Raw genomic sequence first — 18,928 nt, 5'->3', positions numbered from 1 at the left:
TTTTAATTAATTTACTTAAATTTGACATTAATATTACGAAAATAAGAATATTCACATAAATGAGAGGAAGATTTTCTACCAGTTTTGGGTTTGCTCGCCTTAAGATTCCTCCATAAACGCTCAATACCATGAGTCAATATATTTTTTGGTTCTTTAAAGTTTCTGCTGCGATTTAACGAGCAATGATCATATCCATTTTCATTAAGATTGTTATAACTTTAAAAAATATTAAATTTTAAAATTTGTGCGATCGCATATTTATTATTTTTTGATAAAAATAATATTAAAACAAAATAAATAATAAATATTTAAAAAAAAAATAATATTAAAAATTTTCCCGAGTTTCAGTGAGTTACTAAAAAACTATATTCGAACTTTTTGAAATTTTGAAAAATTTTCATAACTTTGATGTTAGTCTTTATTAAAGTTTTAAAACTTTAAAACTTTAATTATTAATAATTTTTTTTTAAAATTATATCAAAACATTTTTTACAATAATAACGAAAAGTTATTTAACCACATAAGAATGTTTTTTCACATTATGTAAATGTGTTACAACTAATCATATTATTACTTTAAATAAGGAAAAAATCATATGTATTTAATTTTTACGTTTAAAAAATAAGCATTGGGGAAGCAAACAAAAAAAAGGTTTATTTTTTTAAAAATAAAAGAGAAAGAAAATTTTTTATAATATATTTTTTTTTCCTTACTAATATATTTTATACATCTATATTATAATTTTCCGATGTCCTCACTACGTCATCGTGACGTCATGTCATCGGTACGTATTTTTTTTTTTATTTGTTGATTTTATTTATTTATTTTATACAAACAGATGAATGCAATTTCGAGAATAGATGGTGTACACATACCTAACATGGATTGAGAGATTTGAAAAATCGTCTTTGAATTGATAAAAACAATATTCCCTCAACTTTGTAAATATGAATGAAACTTTTTATTTCACTTAATCCTTTCTTTATTTTTTAGATTACCTTATCAATTTTCATCTCGTATTATCAATTACACATTGATGAAATCTCTACAAGATACTCAACTTGTATATTTATTTTGAACATACATACAATTTTTGTCAGTACTTACATTACAATTTTTTATACTCATATTTTTCTTTCATAACCAATAATTAAGAAGATAACCAAATATTCGAAAATAATCTGGAATTTTTTATAAAGCACCAATTTTAACTTTCCAAATAGTTAATTTGTTAAACTTTTAAATCTGATTTTTCCGAAATTGGCATTTAGATAAAGGGTAATCATGCACTTTTTAATTGCAATATATGGAGTGGTAAAAATATGACTGCCAACCCTATAAGTTTTTTATATACCGGTGAATAGGTCTTATTAGAGCTAATTTTGTCAACTAGTATTCTCCGCTTAGTAGTATTAATAAAAATTAAATCTTGTTCCTTTAGGAAATATTCTTAAATATCTCTTTCTTTATTTTTTTCCCCTCCCTTAATGAATTTATTTATCACTAAATTTTATTATCTCATTCTTTTCTTTCTATCTCTATTATCTATTAACCACTATTTCTCAAAACCTTATCAATTCCTTTAATTTAATTTTTATTATTTTTTATAATATAATAATTTATACCTTCCTTTTTCCCCCCTTTTTTAATCTTATTTTTTAATTACCTTACAATTAATTAATTTTAATCTTAATAACATTACATTCATCATGTTATTTTTTAACTTTTAAAATATCATAATAGGCTTGATAAGTCCCCCAAAAATTTATTTTGATGATAGCCCTCCAACTACTAGAAATATGCATCTAATATTGACCCATCTACCAGTTTTACATTATTTTAATGTTTGTTTAATTTCAACAATAGTTTATTTATATTTTTGCCTGATTTCTTTATTTGTCTAGGCTAACCCTAATCCCTCACATTGCTACAAAACATGATGAATCTATTATTAACGATAAGCAAAGAAAATAATGACGATTAAACAAACGCCTTACCCGTTCTAGAATTACTGGTAGACAAAATAATAAAGAACTACGCTTGAAATGAACTAATCTGGAGGTTTTTTTTATCTTATGTTTTATATCTATGTTATTTTATTTTCAACCAGTTCTCCAAATTATACTATCACCACTACCACAATCCCTATGCCTCCGCCTAATTTTTAACAAATATAAACATTTAATTCTGTACTATCATTCACTTCACTAGGAGTTAATATAAATATTACTTTATCCGATTCTCTGAGAAACTTTCATGAATATTTAGAGGAATGTTCAAACTTGAATGTACAGTACGGCCAATTTCATCAACTTTATTATTGGAAATATATGCAGTAGTTCTGTCGTGGCCTTTATAACAATACTTACGACCGTTTTATGGTTGAGTTAACATTGTTGTTCATGATTCTATTTTAGAGGGGGATACCAATGCTGACATTGACAGAAATATCGTTTTGCGTTCTTCTTTTACCAGTATCCCAAAGGCATAGGCATATCATCTTTATCAGGCCGTAATGTGTTTTGTACACTGCTTTGTTAATCCGTCATCACTTTCATCTACAACCCTAAATGATATAAAATTACATTAATTATTTCCTCTCCAGACGACCGTCCAGATTTATTTTGTCGCTTTTTCCATCAAAAATTTAAATGTCAACAAGGATTTGCTCTTAATTTTATCAAATACATAATAAATCATTATTTTTTAAAAAAATTATCCTAAATTTATATGTCAATAAAAAAAAATATCTTAAAAAATATATAATTTGCATATAAGTTTCATTAGTGTTTAATGGCATTTTTGTAATTTAAATAGACAGCATTTTTTTTTACTTAACATAAAAAATATATATCCCTTATCAAATTCTTTGACAAATATTTCAGAAATGCAAGACATACATTAAATTTATCTGAAAAATAACAATAACCCTATATAATAAACAACATATTTTTTAGATATAATTTTAATTGATCATATTACAAAAAAGTATAAAAGTCGGTTATTTTTATTTTATTTGTCATGATTCTCTAATAATTGGTTGCCCAGGCCTTCCCAGTTTCCCTTAATACGGAATTTACATGTTTTTTTTATTAGACTATGGTAAATCAGATATTTCCCGTTCATGTCATGATATTAAAAATTTAACTATCTCCGAGGCGGGAAAAATTTTTCAAAATTATAATGGGTAGGACTGGGCTTGAAACCTCAAAATTAATATTAGCTTGCACCTGACTTGGGAATATCTTTTACAAATATTTTCTGAGCAGGCAGGTAATGAAAAAGTAAAAAAATATACTTTAATATCTTTATTTAATTTATTTTTAATTTTATAAAAATTACTATACTCTAAATATTTACAATTTTTACAGCTATATATATATATTATTATTTTACGAAAATTAATACAATTTAAAAGGTCATTAAAAAAAGAAAAGATTTATACAAAAGGCCATTACAAAGTAAAAAATATTCAAATTATATATTAACACTTCCACCTTTTTTTTATGTCTTCTTTCCTCAGTTTCTTATCGTCACTTCCAGTCATTTGTTTCTCAATTGCTCCATTAGTCATTTGTTCGTATATCTTTAGATTGTTTGTTTGACCATCTGATTATCGTTAGTTGAATCGATTATCGAACATCATGAAACATCGTTGGTTGAACATCATTGTTGAAACGTCGTTAGTTGAACATTGCTTGTTGATTTGCTGTTTGTATTGATCATCCCATTTCTCTTTCAAAATTTTATATATATATTTTTTTACAAAATTTTATTTATTTATAACAATCATTTTCTATGTCGTAGGTCATATTCTCGCTTTTGAACTTGACTTTGAATTTTTGAACTTGAACTTGACTTTGAATTTTCGAATTTTGAACTTGAACTTGTTCACTTCTTCCACCTCTAAAAAAATTTTCTCCTTTGTAGAATTTGCATTTGATATTTTGTTGTTGTTTAGCCTCAGTCATATCTTTTCATTAATTTTAGCTTGTTATCCTTATCATCTAATCATTCGCTTGAACATCATCTTCACACTAGCTTGTTCATCTCGTTATTTATTATCATTTTATCAATGTTATGATCAATATATCTCAAATAAAATAATTTTGGAATAATGTTAATGGAATAAATAATTTATCAGAATCAATCATAAGAATAAGAATCATGGAATATAGAATATTAGAATATTTGGATGTTTCATTTTATATTATAATTTTTATTTATTAGCTTGTTCATCTCGTTATTTATTATCATTTTATCAATGTTATGATCAATATATCTCAAATAAAATAATTTTGGAATAATGTTAATGAAATAAATAATTTATCAGATCAATCATAAGAATCATGGAATATAGAATATTAGAATATTTGGATGTTTCATTTTATATTATAATTTTTATTTATTATTTAATTATTTTTATTTTTAAATTTTACTCCTTTATTTTTCAATTTAAACAATTTTTTTATATCATAATTTCTCTTTAACTTGTTCTTTATAACAAAATTTCTCTTTCTCCTTCCATTTTCAACATACGATCTTCATATCGTACTCCTAATCTCCCTTTCAACATCACGATATTATATCACCTTTGTTTTAATTTTCTTTTCCAATAAATTTTTTATTAATTATAAAATTTTTTATTTTATTATTTTCTTCAATTTTTATTTCATTATTGTTTTAATAACTATTATTTCTTCAATTGTTATCAAATTTATTTCTTCTAATTTATTAGAATTTATTTATTTTTTAACATTTGGTATTAATTTACATAATTCAATTTTATTCAAGTTTTTATTATTATGATATTTATAATTATAATTTTCATGCTTTTTATTGTAATATGTATCTTCATAATTTTTACTATCTACTTTTCTATTTTCCTCAATTATATTTACAATTTTATTAAGTATGTTCCCAAAAACTTTTATCCACGTCCTTCCCAGAATTGCGATTTTGTCATTTTAGACTACAAAAGCATCTAAGTTTTGAGTTTTGTCTTCATATCTCACTTTTATTTTAACAATTCCTAGCGCCTCTATTCTTTTCCCATCATAGCCAGTCAGATTCGTATCCGATTTATTTAAGACTTTGATTCCTATCTTTCTAGCAATATTAATCGGCAATATCGAAAATCGTGACCCGGTGTTGATCTGCATGACTATTGGTAAATCATTAAGATATATCGTAACTTTGTAATCATCATTTGCCTTGTCATCATCATCCATTCTATTTACGTCAAATCAGTTGTTGTATGACTGATTATTGTTCTGATTATTATTGTATCTAGGTATGTATCTCAATTCGTTCTGATGTCTATAATATCTATAATTATTTTCATTATATTTGTAATTATCATTATTATTATATCTATAGTTATTGTAGTTATAATTATTTTTATTGTTAAATCTTGTAAAATTATTATACGGTCCTGGCCCATTATACCCCCTATCATTTTCATAAACTCTAGGATTATAATTGTTTCTATATCTTGGTTCATAATTATTTGTATGTCTCGAATCTTCATAATTATCGTATCTCGGTTTCCACTGATATCTATGTACGTGCGACTTCATCCCTTTATCCTACTCATCGTATTTCAACATCCTTAAATTTTTTTTACTAATAATCTTCTAATTAATCTATGAATTTTGTTTTATCATTATTGTCTTATTTTAAATATTTCATCATTAAAATTTTATTATATTTATTTTTAATTTTATATTTTAATCATCTCTTACGTGTTTTTAGAATAATATTAACATTTTCCATATTTCACCATGTTTCAGTATAATTTGTAGCGTCTTAATTCTCTACCACCATGATATTTTCTGGGAAGGCAGGTAATGAAAAAGTAAAAAAATATACTTTAATATCTTTATTTAACAAATTATTAAGGGTTGAGCTGGGCTTGATAAACTTTTTTAAAATTATAAGATCTTGGATGCTTCCTAATATTGTGAACTTGGCATGACATTTATTGTAAAAAATGAATAAAAATCTCATTCCCCGTCATTTTTGACGGGCTTCTACTAGTTTATAGTATGAGCTAATTTTTTTTTTTTTTGAAAATTATTAAACCATTTCTACAGAACTCGTACAGAAGATTTGTAAAATGCGACTTTTTGCTTTCATCTATCTTATTTAAATTTTGCTGCTTTTTACCTTTTTCATATACTTTTACCTTACTAGCATAAATGGTATATGACTAATTATTCAAACCAAATCCTTATGTGCTTGTTATTTCACAGTTGATATAATATATTCAAAGTAGTCATGGTAAAATGTCCCATAAAAGGCCTATTTCCCTAACCAGATTGACGTTATATAATCACAGTAGTCTTTTTATAATGCCTAAAAAAAAGAGGCCTATTTCCCCAACAAATTTTTTCCTATAATTGCCATTAGCTTTTTCCCACTCGCTAATATTTTTATGACTCCCGCCCAAATATGTTTCTAGTAGTATAAAAGATATATCTATTCTGTACTTGCCATATTTTCCCCATATATGGTTCCTAAATTTCACCGTATATGGTACCTATTTCTATTGACGATAAATCACTTCTTACTAGATTACAAACATAGTTCTTAGTGAGTCTCCTTTCTCCGTGGCCTACTCTTTCTCTTTATAATGCCCCTCTCCTGAATCTTAGTTAATTTCTTTACTGTTAGTCTCCAAAGAACAATAGTAATAATACATTATTTCCCTATAGCCCTTTTTCGTTTTACTGGCAGCCATACTGATCTTTTTATTTTATTTTTTTTCTCTTATTTTATTTTACTTATTTATTTTGTCTATTTATTAATTTTATTTATGTTTTTCTTTTAATTCAAACGACTTTTTCATGAAATTATTATTTTTCTTATATATTTTTATTTTGGCCGGGGTGGCCTAATGGGTAAGATGTACGATTTGAAACACGAGTATGAACAAAGACGCAGGTTCAATCCTGGTAAGGAACAAAAACTTTCAAAGTTTTTCTTCGATGACGGATGTGTAAAGACATATGGTATGATGAATTTCGGAGCTTAGAGATGACACCCCGGTCACCGACAGGCCTGGACAGCAGGGTGCTAAGGATACCTGTCCAATAAACAAAATGACAGAAATAAATGGAAATATGAATATGAAAGCTAGGGCGTTCCCTCCATGCGACGCGCAAAGTGTAGACCTCCATCCTGTGAAAAATAAAGTAAAGGTCAAAGCAAAGAAGACATGACTGGCAAGTTTGAATATTGGGACGCTTAAAGGTAAAACTAGAGAATTGGCATCAATGCAAGAGAAAAGTTGATATAGCGTGCATACAAGAGACGAAATGGAAAGGACAGAAAACTTTGATGATTGAAGATGGGTATAAATTGTACTATAATGGACTTGTTAGCAATAGGAACGGTGTCGGCATCATCCTCAGCCAAGACCTAACCTCTTCAGTAGTAGAAGTCAACAAGATCTCTGATAGACTAATGAAGATAAAACTCTGCATTGGTCAATCAATACTACACATCCTATCAGTATATGCTCCTCAAACGGGTTGCAAGGAAGAAGAGAAAGATGACTTTAGAGCTATCCTTGATGAAGCTGTAATGGAAATCCCTAAGGATGACCTAGTCATAATTGGTGGTGACTTAAATGCGCATGTGGGGAAAGCAAGAGATAGCTACAAAAGGCATCATGGTGGTTTTGGATACGGAGAAAGAAATGATGAAGAGAGCACGTACTGAAATTTGCGCAAGCCTTCGACCTTGCCTTAACCAACACCTACTATAGGAAAAAAGACAGTCATTTAATAACATATGAAAGTGGTACTAGGAAAACACAGATAGATTACATGCTAATCTCTCGCAGAAGATTAAAAGATGTAATAGACTGCAAAGTCATCCCAGGAGAAGATATCGCCGCGCAACACAAGCTACTAATCATGGATTTACAAATCTCAAATAAATCCACTCAAAATAAGATAAAACTGGAACCATGCATCAAATGGGGCAAATTAAAAACAATGACAGATGCCTTTGCAATCAATGCAAACATTGAAACAATAAATTGCTCACAAGTCAGTGAAAAAATCTGGACAGACCTTTCATCCAGATTAATAGACACTGCAAAATTGACGCTAGGCTTGACAAGAGGAGGCAACAAATCACACAAAGAACTATGGTGGTGGAATCAAGAGGTACAAACCACTATGCAGGAGAAAAAAGCCCTTTATAAAATATGGTACAAATCCAAAAATGCAGATGACAAGTCAAGATACAAAAAATCCAAGAGATTAGCTACAAAGGCGGTGGCTAGGGCCAAATCTATGGCATACGGTGACATGTACGAAGATCTACATACCAAAGAAGGGCAAAATAAAATATACAGATTAGCCAAACAGCGAGAAAAGAACTCTAGGGATATAAACGGAGCTCCGAAAGTAATCAAAAATAAAGATGGGAAATTGATAATAAAGGAAAAAGAAATAATGAATAGAAGGAAAGAATATTTTCAGGAGCTTCTCAACTTTAATTCCCACATATTGCATCTCGACGAACACTCCTCTTGTCAAAACCTTGTACAATCTATAACAGAACAAGAAATAATCACATGCCTCAAGCATATGAAAAACAACAAAGCTAGGGGTCCAGACGATATTCCAATAGAAAGCCTTAAAGCACTAGGAGATGATGGAATACATCTCCTCACAAATCTGTACAATAAAATACTTGGAAATGAAGAGGTTCCCCAAAAATGAAGGCAGAGCTATCTAGTTCCTATCTTCAAAAATAAAGGGGATCCACACAATTGTCAAAATTACAGGGGCATAAAACTAATGTCACACTCTAAAACTATACGAAAAAATAATAGAAAAAAGATTAAGAGATATAATCGAAATAGGAGAGACACAGTTTGGCTTTATGCCTGGAAGATCAACAACCGATGCTATCCATGCAATTAGGCAAATGAGTGAAAAATACAGGGAAAAGAACAAAAAGCTACACATGGTCTTTCTCGATCTAGAAAAGGCCTTCGATAGAATCCCAAGAAAACTTATCTGGTGGGCGCTACGCCACAAAAAAGTTCCCGAAAAATATATAAGAATAATACAGGATATGTATATGGGACATACAACAATGGTCCGTAGCGTAACAGGTACTTCAGCAGGCTTCACAATAGCCGAAGGAGTTCATCAAGGGTCGGCTCTCAGCCCACTTCTCTTCATTACAGTAATAGATGTATTAGCACAGTCTATACCTCAAACAGTCCCGTGGAATATGATATTTGCAGATGATATTGTGATACTTGCCGAATCCAAGGATGAAATGAAAGAAAGATTAGTGAATTGGATAAATATTATAGAAACGCACGGATTAAAAGTAAATAGAGAAAAGACGGAGTATATGGTGATAGGAGGAGATGAAACGGAGAGTATTGATATAAATGATTGGCAGATATCCGCAATTGAAAGCTGCAAATATTTGGGCTCCACTATACAAACAAACGGCACAATAGAAAAAGAGATAAAGAGTAAGATTAATCAAGGGTGGTTAAAGTGGAGATCTTTATCTGGAGTGCTATTTGACAAAAGAATCCCACACAAATTAAAGGGAAAAATTTACAGTTCCATAGTACAACCAACTATTCTATATAGTTCGGAAACATGGCCAACCAAAGAATCAGACGAGAGAAGTCTACAAACTATGGAGATGAGAATGCTGAGGATGATTGCTGGGGTAACAAGAAAGGATAAAGTGAACAGTACAAGAATACTAAATAGTTTAAAGGTAGTGCCCAAGACTAAGTTAATGGTAAACAGACTTAGGTGGTATGGGCACACAATGAGAAGGCCTATGAACTACATAGGAAATAAAGTTGAAAGTTTGAAAGTGATGGTCAAACGTAAAAGAGGAAGGCCAAAACTTCAATGGGGCCATAAAGTTAGAGCCAATATAAAGAAGTATAAAATAGATAAAAGTGATTGTATGAATAACATAAAGTGGAGAGAGATGTTGAAGGAGCTTACCACCAGAAAAGGTGAAAGCTAAAGAGAAAAAAAAAAATTTTATTTTGGCTAAAAATATAACTAATAAATAAAATTTTATTTTTAATATTTCATATTTTTAACTTTCTAGGCGCCACTGTTATATTAATTCTTTTTGTTTCTCTTAAAATAAAAGTTTTTTCTAATATTGGGCGCCATCGATCTCTCTTTTCTTAACATTTAAATTTTTCTCTTTCTTGCTTTTTGGGAATGTCTTATATAACTTGTTATTAATATTTGTATTTATTTATTTAGAGCTTAGTATCATTTATAATTTTGGTTATTGCTAAGTTATTAGGTTATCCCATCCTGAATTTTTTCCCCTTATTATTGTTTTACTTAATTATTTTTATTAATCATTTTCTTTTCCATAGTCTTCTCTTAAACAAAAATTTTGTAAAGTTTTACTTTTATTTTTATAAGCAAGCTGTATTTTATTTCCTTTCAAATTTTAAATCTTTTTCCATTATAATGTCTATGTCAACTCGGTTTCCAAGTGTGCACAGAGATATGGAGGTAAATATTTCTCTATACAGTTTTAAATTTTATTATATTTTATTTTATTTTTCTTTATTAAATTATCTTTATCTTTTCTTTTCATTTCGTTTTTATTTGTTTTTATCTATTTTTGAAGTTTTTTTAGGTGGCCTCATCTTTTCTTCCAATATTTAGGTTTCTTTTATATTAAATTAGTCCTAGGAAACTCTTTCATAATCTTATCTATTTATTTTTTTCCTATTGGCTCTCCCTTAGGAAACATGTTTTCCTTTTATCGGAATTCCCAAGAAATTTCCTTTACACAATTCTTTTTCTTTTTAAGGTAAATAAGACAATATCCTTGCTTTAAAACTGATAAACCCACAATCACTTTCTTCCCCCTTGCCTCGGCATTGCTTTTGAATTACCTCACCCTGTTTCTACTCTTTCTATTATGAGTTAAGACCTATAGACATCCTTGTAATTTTTTTCTTCCTTTTTCTTTTTAAACTAAGTATAATATCTGTATTATGACCACTTGTAATAAATCATGTTATATAATATTTGTATATATATCTGATATCGAATAGCCCCCGAGTGGTTTGAAAGGAAATTTTCTCATGTCCTCGCTTAATATTAATGGTATAATGAGTAAATTAATGATTTTTCTAACTCATGGCCGACGAAAAAATGGATGTGATCGCGATACAGGAGCCCACTCAAAAGATAATAATATGGCCACCTTTAAAAACTTTGTAATGTATAGTTCTGGCACCACTTCCAATAATTGGTCGGGGGTTGCTTTTTTTATCAGCAAAAGATTATGCAAACGTAGATAAATTTGTGCCCATTTCGTAGAGATGCGGTTTGCTATACCTGAATACCTGCTTCAGACAAACAATCTTAATTAATGTTTATGCCCCGCCTAGAAGAAACGAATGGCTCCCATTCCTTGATGACCTAGAAAACATTGTTAACTCTCTTCCTAGGAGTCGTAATTTGATAATACTTGGGGACTTAAATACTAGGATCAGAAAAGATGAATCCTTTATTAGAGATAGGGTAATTAGAAATGCAGCTCTCACTCAATTAAATAGTGATGACCGTAGGAATATATTGGAGATGTGCAGGAGTATAAACCTCAAGATTGAAAATACTTTCTTTTCACACAGCGAATCCAACACCCTAACCTTCAGAAGAAATAATACCAAATCTCAGATCGATTTTATCATCTCGAACATTCATAGCTGGTTCATTGATGTAAAAGCAATGCCTAATATTTATATTTCTGATCATAACTTAATCAGAGCTAGTATTACTGTGAGAAATTTATGGGGAAACTCTCGGCGTCATTCTCTCTAACCATAGCCTAGATACCTTTCCTGGAAAAGGAATGCAACACACCTGCAACGTTCTGCAGTCAAACTACAGCTGGATCTAATCTTAAATGGTAGGGAGGTAACTTTCTTATCCTCATCGGAGTCTCAGTCTGTTGAAGAATGTTGGGCGGCTTTCAAAAACAACCTGTTTGATGCCTACAACCATCTCCCTAACATCAACAATTCTTCACCAAGACAGGAACGGCTATCCGATGACACCATTCGTATGATAGCTCAACTCAAGCTACAAGGAGAGCGCGATGGTCACTGGACCTCAATTCATAGACTCCTAAGGAGAGATAGAAGGATTTTTATTGCTAAAAAGCCTTTGAGATAGACAGGGATATGAGGGAGAATAGAACTTTCGACGCCTACAAGAAACTAAATTACTTTTGTAAAGCCAAAGTGTTTAAGACACTTCCAACTATAAGGCTGGATAATAATAAGTTAATTACTGACCCCGACGAACAGATGGCGTTGGCTGGATCACTATATGGGAGTCTTTGACTCAAAGAGGCCTACCTTAATCCCACCCACTAGTCAAAGTGTTGGACAATTGGACGCAAACTTATCATTGGCTGAAATTGTGGCCGCTATTAAGAAGCTTAGGAATAATAAATCTCCGGGTATGGATATAATTACAGGAGAACATCTGAAAGCAGCTCCCTTAGCGATTTCTCGGTTCTTACTGCCTTTGTGTTATAAGATATGGTTTACTGGAATGATGCCGGCGGATTAGAATAGGACTATCTTTTGCAACTTCCCGAAAATTCCTAATCCATCTAAATTTAAGGATTATAGAGCCATCGCTCTCACGTCTATTGCATCAAAAGTTTTTATGGTTCTTTTAAAAAACCGCATTCTTTCCTCTACACCAAACCTTTTGTCTAAATACATTTGTGCTTACCGTCCAAATAGAAATATAAACGAACCAATTAAAGATTATAATGAAGAAATGTGAGAAGTATAAATTACCTTTTTACTTTATTTTTATCGACTTTAAACGTGCTTTTGATAATGTTAACCATGATGCGCTATGGAAACCGAATGTTGCATTGACTCTAATATTATAAGGAACCTTAAAACAATTATAGTAGTCTTTTTGCCTCCTTAAAAATCAATGATAAGGTTTCTCCATCTTTTAGAACAAAGAAAGGGGTAAAACAAGGGTGTGTTCTTTCCCCGCTATTGTTTAATATACTCATGAATAAAATCATAGTAGATACGCTGGCTACTGCGAATCTCTTAGAATTATGGTCCAGTCAGTCGTGCTTCTTGGAAAATAGGGTGATATGTAATGCTGATGACATAGTATTGATAACAAAAAGTTTGCAAGAAATCCAAAATTTGATCTTTATATTGAACTCCTTTAGTCTTAAGGTTGGCTTGGATATAAACTTTGATAAAACAGTGATAATTCCCTCGTCTCAGGCGCCTTTTCTGAATAATTTGGTGGTTTAGGGATGGTTAAGGTGGTGAAATCCTTTAAATATCTAGGTGTAACCATTGACAATAAAGGTCGTTGTAAAGAGGAACTAAAAATCCATATACAAAATGCTAGGGCGGCTTTTTATAAATTTTTTAAACTGTGGAAAGCTAGAGAGATATCCGTTTTCACAAGACTCCTTATTTTCAACTCAACCATCATCCCGATTCTCTTTTATGGCGGTGATATATGGGAGATTACTAAGACCGAAACTAGGAAATTACAAACATTTGTAATAAATGTCTAAGAATAATAAATGGAATTTTCTACCCTAATATTATCTCGAATGAAAACCTTTGGAAGATGTCTAACCATACCCAAGTTCACGTGTCTTTAAAAAAGAAGCGTCTTACTTTCTTTGCCTATATTTTGAGAAACCATAGTAACAATAGCCTCGTTATTGATGCTATTTGGTTATACTCCTTTAATGGGAAAACATATTGCAAATATAAGACATTATGGTTCTACAGAGCCTTGAAGGACATAATGGATCTAAACTTAAATTTGAAACAGTTCCTAAGGCTAAATAAAAACAAAAAATCTATAAAGAAATTACTAAAAATTAAATCAAACTACCTAAATCTCTTATAATTTTTTTTATTTTTTTATTCTGGATTTCAGGTTATTTAATCTCTTCATTTCTCAATTTACGTCCTGACTTTGTCTTTCACCTTTTCTGTGAATTACTTGCTTCACTGACATTCACTTTTTTTATCTTATTGACTTAATGTACTAATTTAAGTCGGTCCGTCCCATATTTTTAATTACACACATTACATATACAATGTCTCAGGTGTTGTTGTACTTCTATACTTTTCCCATTATATGAGTTAAGATATATAAATGGCATTTGAGAAATAGTTTGTGATTTGTGTTTCTTGTGTGGGCTAGAATTAATCTTCGGCTCTTTTTAATAGTAAGTTTTGGGTATGTTTTGCATTTTTCCATAGTTTTTGAGTTCGAAATGTTTCTGGGGTAGAAGATATCTCTTTTGTTTATGAGACATTTATTTGTTTATAGTCATCTATTTCTATTTATTTATTTATTTTTTCTTCCCCAGTTTCTTTGGTCTCTCTAACATGTCCGTCCCCTCCATAGACTAATATAGGAATTGTGGATGTGCCCTCAGTCTAGAAAATACCGATTTCTCTCTTATCTTCCATACTTTTTATATACGTTTAAAAGTTTCCACTCGCCTTTGTATTCTTATTTTTCTTCCTCTTTGCAACTACTTTTATTATTAAGTATGTTCCCTAAGTACATTGCGATTACATTTACCTCGTTCTAACTATAAGTTTTTGAAGTGGTTACATGTTTTCTTGGGAAAAATAAGGGGAAAAACTGTTAAAAATTCATTTTATTATTTTTCTTTATTATTGCTAGTTAACTAGATTTAAAGTCTTTAACTTTTTCTTTTTTAAAACATTACATCATAATCGAGTCTACATATAATACATAGGTCGTTCCTAGTGTTTCTCTATTTGTTTTTATTTTTATGTTTTTATTTAGGAGTGGCAAGAGTTTAGCCTTGTTTTACTCCTTTTTTACCTTGGAGGTAGGGGATATTCTTCGTCATTGATTTCGAAGTATCCAAACATGTATTAGTGGTTTTCTGGAACTGGAAGATGTTGGGGTCTTCCCTTTTTCTGACAACGAAGCTGCATGGTTAACTTTATCAATAGCTCTGCTATAATTTACAAATGTAAAGTAGAAGGGTGTTTGTACTTACTTTTCTGCATGATTATTTTTCTTAACTAATTTTGGCTCCAGTATATTTTTTTGGCCTGTATAGACCTATGTATTTATGGGGGGGGGGGGGGAGATTCGGTGTAGGTGATATGCTTGTGGTTTTTTGAGTGAACCAAAAAAAAATTTTTTTATATGCTACAGGATGTGATGGTTATAGCTCAGTAACCCTTTAATTTCTGTGGTCTTAGTTTTTTTGAGTAGTTACTTAGGTAGGATTTGTTCCATCCCACTGCAGTAGTTCCGCTCTCCCATATTTTATTGAAAGAGGGCAAATAGGTAGCAAGATATTGTTGTAGGTGCAATTTTTGGATTTTCTGCTGTGATATTATCTAGCCCCGGAGCTTTGTTTTCCCTTAGTTTTGACCACTTGTTATTTCATTTATGGAGAAACCAGTCGACAGGGGGGGGCGAGGTTTGTAATTATGTTTGTTGGTAGAGTTTTTCCGTGAGTGATAGACTATCATATAACAATCAAGCCATAATGCCTTTTGTTAATCCTGATCAACAATTACTTTTCTATTTCCTAAAACTTACGGAGATGGTTCATATTTCTGCGTCATAGTTCCTTTCTCTCATATCTTTATCAATATCAAAGACCTTTTTAGCTATATAATCTATTTTATCACTTCATAGAGAATTTTGTTTTTCTGGAAAAAAACCTTCGTTGTGTGGTGTTCGTTGCTGGATAGTCATAAACCTATTACTGACTAGTTTTTGCCTATTCACTGGAATTTTCACCTATTTAAACAATTTGCAGTAAACCCATTAGCTTTTTCTTATTTTCATGAGTAAATTCGAATTTCAATTGATATGAACACATTCTCAATTATTGATAGTAATTATTAAGGCTTACATTAAAGATGTTAAACTTAAAATTAGCTACCACCCACCCTTAAAGTAATTAAATTATTTTTGTAGTTCTTGGGTATAGGATTTTGTTTTGCCCAATTCTTTTTGTTTATTAGCCTATAGACGTTTAAGCAACAGTTCTCGGACTGTTGCGCGTACAAGTACGTGCGGCTTGCCCACAAACGTGTGAAGGGCTCCTCATTTTTTCTCTCCTTAATTAACTATCCAGTTTGATGGATTTTTGAGGAAAACCTAGCGTAGCTCTATATTCACAACCAGAGGGCGAAAATGCTTTTATCACGTATCACGTATGTCTCTTTCTAAAATGATTTTCAAGGTTCAAATCCAAATAAGTATAAGAGATTTATTTACAAAAAATAAAAAGACATATAGTTTATAATCCTCTATTATATTTAATTATTTATAAAATATTAGGTAAAATGCCACTTTTGCAGACGTATTTGACAGTTATATAATATATTACAGTTAATATTTTTAAAATTTTCCTAATCAATACTTTTGATAATAAATATAAGTAACAATTTGCATACGCCATCTATTTATTTAAAAATATTATTATAATTAAACATCTTATTATTCATCCCACAATGGATGTAATAATTAGATATCTTTTCTTCTTTTTTTTTACGTCTTTTTATGAAAGCTATTTTTTTCTCTTTGAAAAACAGTTTTGAGTTAAATTTTTAATACGAATATATTTTAGATATTATTACAAACTACTATTATTTTAAGATAGAATATACCAACTAGACAGTGACGAACCTTGAAATTTTTTTACAAAATTTTTAAATAAACTTAATATAATCTTTGTACTATGCTAAATAAACTAAACTGACTTCGTTAAAAAGATTAATATAATTTTTATAACGTTAAAAAGATTAATATAATTTTTATAACGTTAGAAAGATTAATATAATTTTTACTATATTAAGAAAAACATTATTTTTACTATTTATACTACGTTAAAAAATTTACTATTATACATGAGGGAAGCAAATTTAATATTGCCTATTTTTTTTAATAAATAAAAAGAAAATCATGCCATGGTATTGTGTAATTTTACCATTAAAAAATAAGCATTGGGGAAGCAAATAAAAAAATGCTTATTTTTTTAATAAATAAAAGAGAAAAATTTTTTTATATAATATTTTTTTTCTTATTTTTTTAAAATAAAAAATTTTTCATTTTTAAAATCCTTAATTAATGTTTAATAATTGTAATTGTATTATTGAAAATTTATTAACATTATCATTTAGCTCAAGAAATTTTGATGCGAAAAAATTGATTATTGAAAAAGGAAGACCAGAACCAATTTTACAAAACTTAAAAAAAGAAATCAAAACTTGCATCCGTAATGTTTCTATCGATAAATATGAAAAATATGAATGTCTCACTGGATGTGAATTTTCTAATTCCCTATATTGTTGATTATGCCTATTATTCTCAAAGGAAAAATATGTTTGGAATGATAAAAAATTTTCGGATATGAATAATTTTTCAAAAACAGTTAAACGGCATGAAGAATCAACGGCTCATTTGCAGTCGATTATTCAATTAAAAACATTTGGCCAAAATCGTATTGAAAATATGATAGATTCGATGCGCAAAATATCAATCGAACAGCATAATTCTAAAGTCAAATCAAATAGAGGAATATTAAAAATATTGATCAACTCTGTATGTTTTCTTGGAATTCAATAGCTCGTATTCTGTGGTGATGATGAATTATCTAATTCAGTAAATAGATGAAATTATATTGAATTAATTTATTTGCTCGCGGAAGAAAATTTACTATTGAACATCATTTAGAAATAGTGCAGTTTTTATCGGACTATCAAGCGATATTCAAAATGTGTCTTACACCAAAAAATATTAAATTCGTCGAATTGTTAGATATTAATAAATTCTCCCAAAATATTTATTAAATAATTTAAACGACACTTATTATCAATTTTTCGACTTACACAGGCTGGAAACCGAAATAAAGGTAGTGTTTCGGGATGTTGAATTTAGAAGGAAAAAAAATGTTAATGAAATACTTGAATTTTTATTATGCACCATTGATGAAAAGTTTTAGAGTTTTTTAAATTATGAAAATTCATCTTAACTTTGGCTTCAACAACAGCAAGTGCCGAATGGAGTTTTTCATCTTTAAAAAGAATCAAATCTTATTGCAGAAACAGGATGAGCCAAAATCGATTATCGAATCTATCTTTGATTTTGATTGAAAAAAAATTATTAAAAAATTTAAAATCTAGCGATAACTTTTATAATGCAGTACTTACTCATAAACAAAGACGAATACCACTTATTTATAAATCTTAAGTTTTTATGGTTTGAGTTTGACAAAAATAAAAAAAATTTTTTGATTGCTTCCTTAGTAGTGAACTTGTCGCTTCGTCACTGCAACTAGAGATGGTGCGACAATAATATATAAAATTTTAATTGCTTTCATGATATCACTCTGGGTCTTATTTTATAGTTACAAAATGTTTCATTTCTAATATGCCATCCTTGCCGTGTAAATAACTCAAGGCTTCAATATATTTGCATAATTTCTTCTAAAGATTTTTAGTGTTTTTGTTTCATCAATTTATCTAACATAATAAATTCTGATATAGGTTACCATCGTGAGTGTCATGGCTATGACTATAAATTAACCAGCATCTATTATTTGTGTGACTATGTAATTTAAGATTATTACTATAGCTGTTGAGAGCATATGATTGCATATTTTAGATATGCAATAATGGTCAACTGTGTAGTCGTTTATATGTAATTATAAATGGAAGATAATCTTTTAGAAATTTATTATCTCACAATAATTTTCTAGATTACTTATCTAGCTTCCATCATGTCATCTAAGTGGAAGCTCTAACTACCATATAGTTTTATGATTTGGATTTGTCGTTTATACTCTCTTCTTCAAGAATTGATAATTT

Source organism: Gordionus sp. m RMFG-2023, chromosome 2 (assembly GCF_954871325.1).
Source record: "Gordionus sp. m RMFG-2023 chromosome 2, tfGorSpeb1-WG-v2, whole genome shotgun sequence".
Classification (NCBI taxonomy): Eukaryota; Metazoa; Nematomorpha; class Gordioida; order Chordodea; family Parachordodidae; genus Gordionus; species Gordionus sp. m RMFG-2023.
The sequence above is the reverse complement of the archived record's forward strand: the minus strand, read 5'-3'. Positions refer to the sequence as shown.